The sequence below is a fragment of the Magnolia sinica genome, chromosome 2 (genome assembly GCF_029962835.1).
Source record: "Magnolia sinica isolate HGM2019 chromosome 2, MsV1, whole genome shotgun sequence".
Lineage (NCBI taxonomy): Eukaryota > Viridiplantae > Streptophyta > Magnoliopsida > Magnoliales > Magnoliaceae > Magnolia > Magnolia sinica.
In genome coordinates, this window is record NC_080574.1 from 16852586 (window position 1) to 16865239 (window position 12654).

Here is a 12654-nt window from a genome sequence, read left to right on the forward strand (position 1 = left end):
CACCTAAGGTTTGTATGTGGTTGATTTTTGGGATATCCCATAACTTAGAGGTTTGTGTGTAAGGTTTGTACCTTTTTTTTTTTCATTTTAGGACATGAGCTAGAGATGACTCAAATCCTAAGTGCACTTGAAGAAAACATTGGGGATTAAATGCCTACCATTGAAAACTATCTAAGACCACAGGAGCTTTGGATCCATGACTCATACCCTAAAATGATCTTACAAGATGAATGGACAACCTGATTAAAATACATGCATCATGGAAAGGCTCACATAGTTTCCCGTGAATCTCTTTTTAAATTTTTTGATTGCCAACATCTTTAAAGCTTAACTATCAAAGTAAGTTATCATTATTTGTTTACCCCTATTTAAATACATTTATAGCTAACCCCAAAAAAAAAAAAAAAAAAAAAAAACCCACTTTATACCTAATTCATCAATAAGTAAGAGGTTTATACAATTTATATCATTTTTTACTTTTTTTTCTTTTTAATTTTCTACTCTTTTATGCTGAGATAGCAACTGTACAACTGAGAGTCATGATCCTAACCGTTTGTATGATGGCCATTAACATTGATGGGATACCCAAGACAGTCCTTTGAGTTTGGATGCGTTGACACTTTTATCATTTAATTAACTCTTTTCTTGTAGACACCGACCTTATCTTTGTTGTGTTGTGGCCCATCTAAGATCTTTCAATCTTCTATATTTTACGGATATCATCCATCTGCGGTCAGGCCAATCATATAAAGGTTTGGATCATTGCAACGTTATCACAGATCCAACGTTTACGGTCCCAAATCATTTTTTTTTAAAAAAGTAAAATAAAACAAAATAAAAGTAGTACATCATCATGATGCAATTTTGACCATCTTTAGTTCATTATCTCCATCCAACTCACAAAATCTGTCCTACACTGACAATCTCATCTACACCATACAGGTGGCATGTGTTCCATGATCACAACCTTTTATTCATGCAAGGTGCTGTCGGTACACGGAGTCGGAAAGCAAAGGCGTTGAAAGGAGATCCTCCCGGCCATGCGGGTAATATATTCTTCAGGTTACAATCATTATCATCATCATCATTGCTGGGTGGGGCCCACCATGAGCAGGCTACGGTCCAAAAGTTTCACCGCTAGAACGATCCTAGCCGTTCGCTCGTCCTACTTTTGCCGTCCATCTGCAATAGATGATTGATCTCTTGTGCAATTATTGGCACGCTATCCGTACCACGCATTTTAAGACGTATCCCATCCATTTATTTTAGCTATGCTCATCGTTGACCACATAAATAATCTACTAATCTCTACCAGTCTACTGAAACAGGAGTAATTACGTGACACGTGGCCTGCATCATGCGCACGACTGACTCGTATTTCTAGTTCTGGCAAGTAGGGCCCATGGTTTTTTAATTCAAAGCAGCGGACTACCGATAACGGCTGAGATGATCCAAGATTCAACGGCTGGATTCACTGTAGCAAACCTCACCTACGTGGGAGTGGATAAGGTGCGGAACACGGCTCACCTACAGGATGCGGCCATTACAGTTGGGCCCACCTTAATTATTTATTCTATATCCACGTCGTCCATCCGTTTTTAAAGATCCTTTTAAGGTATGAGATAAAAAATGAAGCAGATCCATATCTCAGGTGGACCATACGATAGGAAACCGTGCTGATTGAACACTACACCATTAAAAAGTTCCTATGGCACATTATAATGTTTATTGGCCATCCAATCTGTTGATAATATCACAAAAATATGGATGAAGTGGAAAAACAAATATCAGCTTGATCCAAAACTTTGGTTGTCCACAAGAAGTTTTTAATGATCAGTCACTACGGTTTCCTATTAGCTGGTCCACCTTAGATTTTGATCCGTTTCATTTTTTGACTCATTCACTAACATGATCTATAAAAATGGATGGACGGAGTGAATATAGAATACATAAATCAAGGTGGGCCCCACGCTAAGTGCCGCACCGTCTCAGGTGAGGCCCGGGCCGTACCTAATCCTCTCCCCGACTACGGAATCTTTCCCGCTTCGCATTTAACAAACCCTTTTGTTCCTACCGACCGCAGCGGCACATGGTCGCAGCTGCTGAAAAGAATGGTCAAAGGGTAAAATATCGGGACGCGGATTCGGTCCTGTTCCAGTACCCAGCCATTACTGGTCGGTGCTTTTTGGGACCCACCATGATGTGTTTATTTTATCCACGCCGTCCATTCATTTTTTTCATATCATTTGGGGCATGCGACCAAAAATGAGGTAGTTCAAAATATCAGGTGGACCACAACACAAGAAACCGTGGTGGTTGAATGGCCACCATTAAAAGCTTCTCGGGGTCACAAAAGTTTTGGATCAAGTTGATATTTGTGTTATCCCTTCATCCATGTGTGTGACCAAATCAACGGGTTTGATGGAAACTAAACATTACAGTGGACCGTAGGAATTTTTTTAATGGTGGGGCGTTCAATCACTACCGTTTCCTGTGTTGTGGTCCACCTGAGATTTGGTTCTACCTGATTTTTGGGTTCATGCCCTAATATTAGCTGAAAATGGATGAACGGTGTCAATAAGACATATACATCAGGATGGGGCCACATAGCTCGCCCCGTAGCGACTGGGTACTGGCAGAAGAGGTGAAGTTACGAGTAACAGAAGTAGGTTTGGAGAAATATGTTTTTTTTTTTTTAATTGAGATCTAATACTTGAGCCACGTAATGTTACATGTGACACTGCGTGTATAGATCAGAGCCATCATCTCGTGGACCCCACCATTGAATGGACAGTGATCAACAATTCCCTTGTTGACACTATCCTTATCAATCCAATATATGTAATTTCTTAACTAAATTTGAACCCTGGCTACTTTTTCGCTTTGAGTGTCTATCTACAATCATCCAAATAGTGTGATTTTTGGATCATGGTCCAGCCACTACTAGTCCTAAAGAGTGAATGATTCCGATCTAGCCCGTGCTTTCCATGCTAGTGGCAATTGTTGAAATTTTTAACTTCAATCAATGCTAAAATAGGCGACTTCCATTGCTACCAATCTGATCAAAAAAAGTCTCGAATTTCTCAATTTTGTCTCTCATGGAGTCTCGATTAATTGAGATAATTTCAAAAAATTAAGTTAGATCGAATTAAATTTGTGGCGTCGATAGATCAAATATTAGATCGATGACACGTGCAACATCTGCCTAAGTAGCGGTTTTATTTCTAATTTCGAAATTTTGTTATATAAACCAGGTTATTGTGATATTAGGGTTAACACACGGTTTTTCTAGAGTGAGTTAGGGTTTGGAAAAAGGGAATCTAAGATTTTCTACCTAAGATTTAATTGTAAGTTGTCCATATCTTTTGATTTGTTTTCATAGTGGATTGCTTGTCACTTTATAACGTGGTTTTTTCCCACAATGATTTTTCTACATAAATTGTTGTGTATATCTGTGCGTGCTTGAATTTTATTCACGTATGGGTCACGACTAGGTGATGCTTTTGTGCTCAACAAGTGGTATTTGAAGACACGACATCAAAGGAAACGAATGCTAAATTCGAGACGGAGAAATTTATAAGTAAAAATAATTTTAAAGTATGGAGGGTGAAGATCAAAACCCTTCTAATTCATGGCAGAGTCAATACGCAATCCACGGCCAAAGAGGTGAAGTTACAAGTAACAGAAGTAGGTTTGGAGAAATATGTTTTTTTTTTAAATTGAGATCTAATACTTGAGCCACGTAATGTTACACGTGGCACATGCGTGTACAGATCGGAGCCATCATCTCGTGGACCCCACCATTGAATGGACAGTGATCAACAATTCCCTTGTTCAAACTATCCTTGTCAATGTAATATATGTAATTAATTTCTTAACTAAATTTGAACCCTTGCTACTTTTTCGCTTTGAGTGTCTATCTAAAAATCATCCAAATAGTGTGATTTTTGGATCCTGGTCCAGCCACTACTAGTCCTAAAGAGTGAATGGTTCCGATCTAGCCAGTGCTTTCCATGCTAGTGGCAATTGTTGAAATTTTTAACTTCAATCAATGCTAAAATATGCGACTTCCATTGCTACCAATCTGATCCAAAAAAGTCTCGAATTTCTCAATTTTGTCTCTCATGGAGTCTCGATTAATTGAGATAATTTCAAAAAATTAAGTTAGATCGAATTAAATTTGTGGCGTCGATAGATCAAATATTAGATCGATGACACGTGCAACATCTACCTAAGTGGCGGTTTTATTTCTAATTTCGAAATTTTGTTATATAAACCAGGTTATTGTGATATTAGGGTTAACACACGGTTTTTCTAGAGTGAGTTAGGGTTTGGAAAAAGGGAATCTAAGATTTTCTACCTAAGATTTAATTGTAAGTTGTCCATATCTTTTGATTTGTTTTCATAGTAGATTGCTTGTCACTTTATAACGTGGTTTTTTCCCACAATGATTTTTCTACATAAATTGTTGTGTATATCTGTGCGTGCTTGAATTTTATTCACGTATGGGTCACGACTAGGTGATGCTTTTGTGCTCAACAAGTGGTATTTGAAGACACGACATCAAAGGAAACGAATGCTAAATTCGAGACGGAGAAATTTATAAGTAAAAATAATTTTAAAGTATGGAGGGTGAAGATCAAAACCCTTTTAATTCATGGCAGAGTCAATACGTAATCCACGGCCAAAGAGGTGAAGTTACAAGTAACAGAAGTAGGTTTGGAGAAATATGTTTTTTTTTTTTTAATTGAGATCTAATACTTGAGCCAGGTAATGTTACACGTGGCACATGCGTGTACAGATCGGAGCCATCATCTCATGGACCCCACCATTGAATGGACAGTGATCAACAATTCCCTTGTTCAAACTATCCTTGTCAATCTAATATATGTAATTAATTTCTTAACTAAATTTGAACCCTTGCTACTTTTTCGCTTTGAGTGTCTATCTACAATCATCCAAATAGTGTGATTTTTGGATCCTGGTCCAGCCACTACTAGTCCTAAAGAGTGAATGGTTCCGATCTAGCCCATGTTTTCCATGCTAGTGGCAATTGTTGAAATTTTTAACTTTAACCTATGCTAAAATAGGCGATTTCCATTGCTACCAATCAAATCAAAAGAAGTCTCGAATTTCTCAATTTTGTATCTAATGGAGTCTCGATTAATTGAGATAATTTCAAAAAATTAAGTTAGATCGAATTAAATTTGTGGCGTCGATAGATCAAATATTAGATCGACAACACGTGCAACTTCTGCTTAAGTAGCGGTTTTATTTCTAATTTCAAAATTTTGTTATATAAACCAGGTTATTATAAGATTAGGGTTAACATGCGGTTGTTCTAGAGAGAGTTAGGGTTTGGAGAAAGGGAATCTAAGATTTTTTACGTAGGATTTAATTGTAGGTTGTCCATCTTTTTTTATTTATTTTCATAGTGGATTGCTTGTCAGTTTGTAACATGGTTTTTTCCCGCAATGATTTTTCTGCATAAATTGTTGTGTGTATCTGTGCATGCTTGAATTTTCTATCATTCTGCTTGTTTGATTCACATACGGGTCACGACTGGGTGATGCTTTTGTGCTCAACAAGTGGTATCTGAAGACATGACATCAAAGGAAACGAATGTTAAATTCGAGACGGAGAAATTTACAAGTAAAAATAATTTTAAATTATGGAGGATTAAGATCAAAACCCTTCTAATTCAACGACGGTTACAACGGTACTCCTTGGGAAAGTGAAGCATTTTGATACTATAAATGATGAAAAGTGGGATGAACTGGATCAAAAAGCAATTAGCACAATTCAATTGTGCTTGGCCAATGAGATTTTCTATAATGTCATCAGTGAGAGAACTACCGCAGAATTATGGGTGAAGTTGGAGACTCTCTACATGACAAGATTTCTCTCAAATTGTCTATTTCTGAAGAATCAATTTTACAATCTGAATATGACAAAAGTGATGGATCTCAATGAACATATCAACAACTTCAATAAAGTATTTTACAAAATGATAAGTGTGGATGTGAAGATCGATTATGATGACCAAGCCCTGATCCTGTTGAATTATCTTTTAGAGTCTTACGAGAATCTTGTTGACACTCTGTGCCACGATAGGGAGACCATTAACACCGAAACTGTCACGCCCCAAAATTCGAGTACAGAGTGTGCACCCTCAGACCCGAGTTTTAGTTCGTAACTCGTACACAAAGTATACTAACTTGATTCCTTAATTAGTTTAATCAGAGGTAATAATTACATTCAGTATAAGTTCCACTACAATTCCAATTACACATATATAACACTTAGCACCAATCAACCAAGCATATATAAATCTTGACGACCATTAAATAATATAAACCTTAAAAATCATTCATTTATTATATAATCATACTATAAATATGTTTATTCCATATTAACATTATTTCAATAAAATAAATCTAAACAACTTCTTAAAATTTCATAATCAATACCAATATGCATTATACGTTAATCAAACGATTCTAAGAAATAAATCACATAATCAGAAATTGTTTAATGCTGCCACTTTATCTTCAGACAAGTATGGCCACATTTCACATGGGTCGTGTTCAGGTGTGGTGGATCCTTCTGGTTCCTGCGCCACATCATCTGCTAATGGTTCTTCTGTACGGTTTTTTCATCAATAAAATGGCAAGCTGATCAAGCTTAGTGAAATAACCCAGATTGGTTCATAATCATAGCAATTAAAACAATACAAAGTACTAAATGTAAAAATGTACGCATAATGATATAGATGCAAATGGTGCATGATGCATTAGATGGGATGATCATCTATTTGTTTGGGTTGGAGGTCGTCAACCCACATCCACCCGTTAGGTAGGCTTCCACCTTTCGGTAGGCTTGGGCATGGCCCACATCTGGTAACGCTCTACTAGGATCGACATTTCTTCCAGGGATGGCTCCTAGGATCGATCATGCATTATATAAATGTAATGAAAGATAAATGATATATGAATGTATCATTTCATATTTGGCATAGTTGTTTTGATCAGAATATTCACATATAAATTTAATGTACAATTATCATAACAAAATACTCAAATCAGTATATCAATCAATCGAACCATCACAATTTTATTTTAATTTTAATGAATCAAGAGGCACGTTGGGTTACTCACCTGAGTCTGGTGGTATAGACTCCGCAATGTAATTAGGTTGGTTTGAATTCCGAACTCCTATCAATTATATCAAGGATATTATTATTCATCTATTTTTATTACATGGTGGGGCCCACCTTTAATTAACATCCTAGGTGGCCAAATCTTAAAATTGAATGGAAATTGTTTGATCGGGGTGGCCCATTAGATAAGTAGATCATTCAAATTCTTGAGGTCTTATTATGTTTTACCTCTATACATTAGATGAATGGTATGGATCTAACCACACATACACCGATGGCCCATCTTGATCTTCTACGCCAAGTGATACCAACACTTGTGCAGAAATCTATACTTTTCTTATTAACCATTTCTAGATCTGACTAATGTGGCCCATCCGATGGTCAAATTGATCTAAAAATTAAAGCCCTTGTATATTTTGGTCTTAGGGATCGTATGATCCGTATAGATCTAATCTGCTTTGATTAGGTGCACAACAATTACAATTAGAAATTTTTCATAGAATGTTAAACCTCTATCACATTTACATCGTATCTACCCATAATCAAATGCAATGAACGTATAGTCGATCCACACCATTCATTGCATAGATAAGTCAAATTAAATGTATAAAATACTAAAAGAAAGACTATAGGCATACCCGATCTAAGCTATCCAAAATTCTATCTTCCTTTCTTAGTTGTCGCGGGGTGCCTTTTTGAGGGATACGGGGAGGTTTATGGGTATATATAAAGGAAAGATAGAGATAAGATAAGATAGAGATAGAAATAGGATAGAGATAAGATAGATAAGATATAGATATAATAGAGATAAGATAAGATAAAGATAAGATAAGATAAGATTAAAAAAATCTTTTATTTATTAATTATTATTATTATTATAATTAAATTTTCACGAGCGTTACATTCATTATCTAAACCCTTCATTCGAAGTAGTTGAGAAAAAAGAACAGTAGCGAAGGTTCTTTTATGAATGTGTTGGTTGGTTGGGGGAAGAACTTATAAGAAAAAGAATGAAAATTTATTATCAAGATTCAAGTCTAAGGGCAAAAGTAAGATAAAATACTAAAATTGTGGAAAGATTGGACATATGAAGAAGTATTGTTGGTTCCCTAAAATCTAGAATGATGAGAATTCAAATAACTTGACGAATGAGGCCAATTCAACATAATCTCATGAATGTTCGGAAGGTTTTAACGTATTATTGGTGTCCAAAACATGTTACTTCTATCAAGAGTGGATTTTAAATACGAAGGCTTCGTACCAAATGACCCCTCACCGGAGTTGGTTCACTGCATACAGTGAGTATGATGTTGGCCTGCTTTTTATGGGCAATTATCATACATGTAAGATTATTGAAATTAGATTCGTTCGATCAGAATGTTTAATGGGGTGGAGTGTACTCTAACCGATGTGAGGCATGTCCCAGATTTGTAGAAAATTTTAATTTTTTATGTGATCTGTATGTAATAGGATATAAGTTCACCAATCATGAAGGTGTCCTAAAAGTTTCAAATGGGTACTCACTATTATGAAGGCACAAAAGAGCGGCAATCTCTACAGGTTGATCAGGAATACTGCATCGGGTGGAGTTACAATGTCTATAATGGAATCCACGTAAGCACGTGTGTGGCATGCACGCCTAGGCCAGATGAGCGAGTGTGGTATGATGCTACTCCTAGATCATGGTTTAATTCCTGCTTTTAAAATTTTTCATTTGAATGTATGTGAGCATTACATATATGTTAAACATCCAAAATTTCCATTTAAAATTGGAAAACATAGTAATAAGGGACCTTTGGATTATGTGCACTATGATCTGTGGGAGTTGTCGCCTATGGTTTCTAGAGAAGGGTCATCATTCTTCATAACATTCATTGACGACTTCTCTATAAAAATATGGGTTTATTTTATCAAAAATAAATTCGACATGTTTACCACTTTCAAGTCTTGGCAGATCATGATTGAAAAATAGTCAGAGCAATAGTTAAAAGTATTGAGGACAGACAATCACAGAGAATTTACTTTCGAATGAATTTAATTAGTTTATAAGGATGAGGGGATTGTGAGGTGTTGAGACTCAAATATTGCATATTTTTTCCATTTATATCTTGGTTTTATGAACATGATAATGCTTAATAGTATATTTTATACATGTTTGTGTTACAAGGTGAGTTTAAGAGCTTAGATTGAAAATAATATTAAAAGCATGGATTTGATGCTCAAGAATCACCAAAGCAAAGAATGGACCTTTGGAGATCAAGATTGAAGGTTTCAAGACCCTAAGAGTCAAGAAAACCAAGTAGAAAATGAAGGAAGTGTAAAAATTAGAATAAAAATTCTCAGGATCTGAGCTTTAGTTTCAATGACATCGAAGTCAGTCTTCAATGATATCGAAGAAGTCTTAAATGACATCAAAGAATTACAAGAAAATCAAGTTTAGTTGGTAGACAAATTGGATGCAGTCTTCAATGACATCGGAGCCAGTCTTAGATGACATCGAAAGTAGTTCGATGTCATCGAAGGTACACAGAGACTATGTGGAATGAGAAAATTTGAGGCAGTTTCCGAATTTTTCAAATCAGTTTGAAGAAGGGAGTTCCCCACTTATAAATAGGGTTTCTTAGGGCATTCATAAGCATCATTCAAAACATTCAAGGGTAAGATGTAGGGTTTTTTCTAAGGTTTTTAGATCTTTAGAAGATCTTTTTAGATATTTATTAATTTATTTTTTTACTTTCTTATTACTTTTCTATTTTGCAATTTAGTTATGTTTTTCTAGTTCCCTCTGACCCAAGCTAAAAGGGAAACACATTGGTTTAATAATATCATAATTTATGATGATTGAATGCTTTTAATGATGAAATGAATAGTTTATGCTTATTATCAGTTATCTAGGTTTAGGTTTTTGATCCTCATGTGAGATTCATATGTTTCCATTATGTGATATCTATATTGGTGAATAGGCTTAACCTGGATTAATTAGATTTCTTAAACGGGAGATGTTATCAACCTACTACATTTCTTTGATTCATTATCTCATAGCTATTGAATGCTTAAAATCACTGGCGCTTGTTAATATAAATTAATGGTGTCAATCCATGATTCTCTAATCTTTATATCATTTATTAAAATATTTAAACTGTTTTATTTTCTGATTAGGCTAACCATAGTGCTCGGATCCTAATTTTGTTATCAAAAGTCATCATAATTTATTGATCATTAGCCTATATATGAAACTTTGAAGCTTGGGTGTTGTTTTAATTCAATTGAATTTCATACCGTCAAAACTTTCAAAAACATTTCATCTCTTTAGTTTCCATTACTTAGTTAATTTTGCATTTAATTTTCTCATTTTCATTAATCATCTCCCTATGGGATCGACCCTTTATTCATAAGATATTACTTACAAACCTCTGCACTTGGAGGCAAACAAACATGAGGCACAATATAATTTGACGCACATCATAGTAGAATAGTATGGTGAAACATATGAATCGGACCCTTTTGAAGAAAGATCGAAGTATGTTGAGTAACACTATGTTGGACAAGGACCTACGGGTTGAGGACATTAGCACGGCTTGTTATTTGGTGAATCGGTCCCATCTATTGCCATTGATTGTAGGGTTCTAAAGAAATATGGAGTGGTCAGGAAGTAAATTATTCAGGGGTACGTGTATTTGGTCATAATGCTTACTCTTATGTACCATATATTGAGAGAGATAAGGTAAACTAAAATGCAAATAAGTGTACTTTTGTTGGCTATGGTAATTTTGTGAAATGATACGCGTTTTATAACCGAGAACATGGAAAATCACAATGAGTCGAGATATCAAGTTTGATGAAAATTTCTTATTTCATAAGGATGAACACAAGAAAATAAAAAAAAATTAGCGGTAACTTATGTCGAAATCGACGAGGGTGAGACACTTAAATAAGTCAAGCCACAGGAAGAGGTACGGGAGCAGGTGAACCCACCACCGGTTAGGAAAAATCCACCGCATGATCGTAAGTTACCGTTGAGGTATGGAGATGACTCTAACATTGCATTTGCCCTCGTTACGAATGAGAGAGACCCATCTACTTTTCAGGAGATTATTGATAATGTAAATGCTGATAACTGGATGACAATAATGTGGAATGAGATTGATTCTTTGTATAAGAATAAAACGTGTGAGCTAGCGGAGTTTTTCACTGAACAGAAAATGATCGAATGCAAGTGGGTTTATCGGAAGAAACGGGATAGATAGAAGGCCAAATTGGTAGCTAAAAGCTATATGCAGTATGAGGGTATCGACTTTAATGAGATTTTCGCACCTATAGTCAAGCAAGTATCTATCATATTTGTGTTGGTGTTAGTTGCCCAATACAATCTTGAATTGGAATAGCTGAATGTAAAGACTATTTCCTTCATGGAAAATTGAAAGAGCAGATTTATATGAAGCAACCAGAAGGATTTGAGGTATGTGGGTTATACAATAAATTTACGGTTGAGGAAGTCGTTATACGGCCTAAAACGGTCGCCTAAACAGTAGTAGAAAAATTTTGATCCTTTTATGTTAAACTAGTGGTTTATTAGAAGTGAATTCGATCATTGTGTTTACTTTAGAGTACTAAGTGATGGAAAATTCATTATCATAATATTGTATATTAATGATATACTTATCATCAGCCATAACATTCTGAAATTAACATATTAAAGACTCGGTTATTCAAGACATTTAGGATAAAAGATCTGGGAGAATACAAAGAGGATTCTTGGCATTGATGTATACAGAGATAAGGAAATAAACAGGCTATGCTTGTCTCGGGAGGAGTATCATAAGAATGTCTTAATTAAGTTCATACTCGATAAGTCTAAATCAGTTAGCACACCCCAGGCTACTCACTTTTAACTTTCTTTAGAGTAATGTCCTATTACAAATGAGGAAAAAAGCAGTCTACGTCTCGTATGCACTACTTGAGTGCAGTTGGTAGTTTAATGTATGTCATAATCTGTACGATACCAGATATTTTACATGCAGTGAGTGTTATGAGTAGATACATACTAAACCCTAGTAAGCAACATTGGGAAGCAATGAAATGACTACTTTATTACATATGAGATACGACAGACTAAGTATATGACATTCAAAAAATCTGAGGAAAGACTTATAGACTCTGTGGACATTGATTATGCAGGTAACGTAAACAACAGAAAGTCGACTTCTGGTTACTCATAGATGGATGTCGAAGCTTCAATTTGTAGTTACTCTTTCCACAATCAAAGCTGAGTATATGACAGTAACGGAAGCATTCATGAAAATAGTTTGATTGAAAGATATAATGAATGAGTTGGGCTTCAGTAGGAAGTTGCGCATGTACACTATGATAACAAAAGCACGATTAATTTGGCAATGAACACGCGGATGCTAGAAGAAGGCGATGTTACTCTTAAAAAGATTCACACCAGTAAAAATCTTACGGATATGTTTATAAATGTTGTTCCCGTAAAGAAG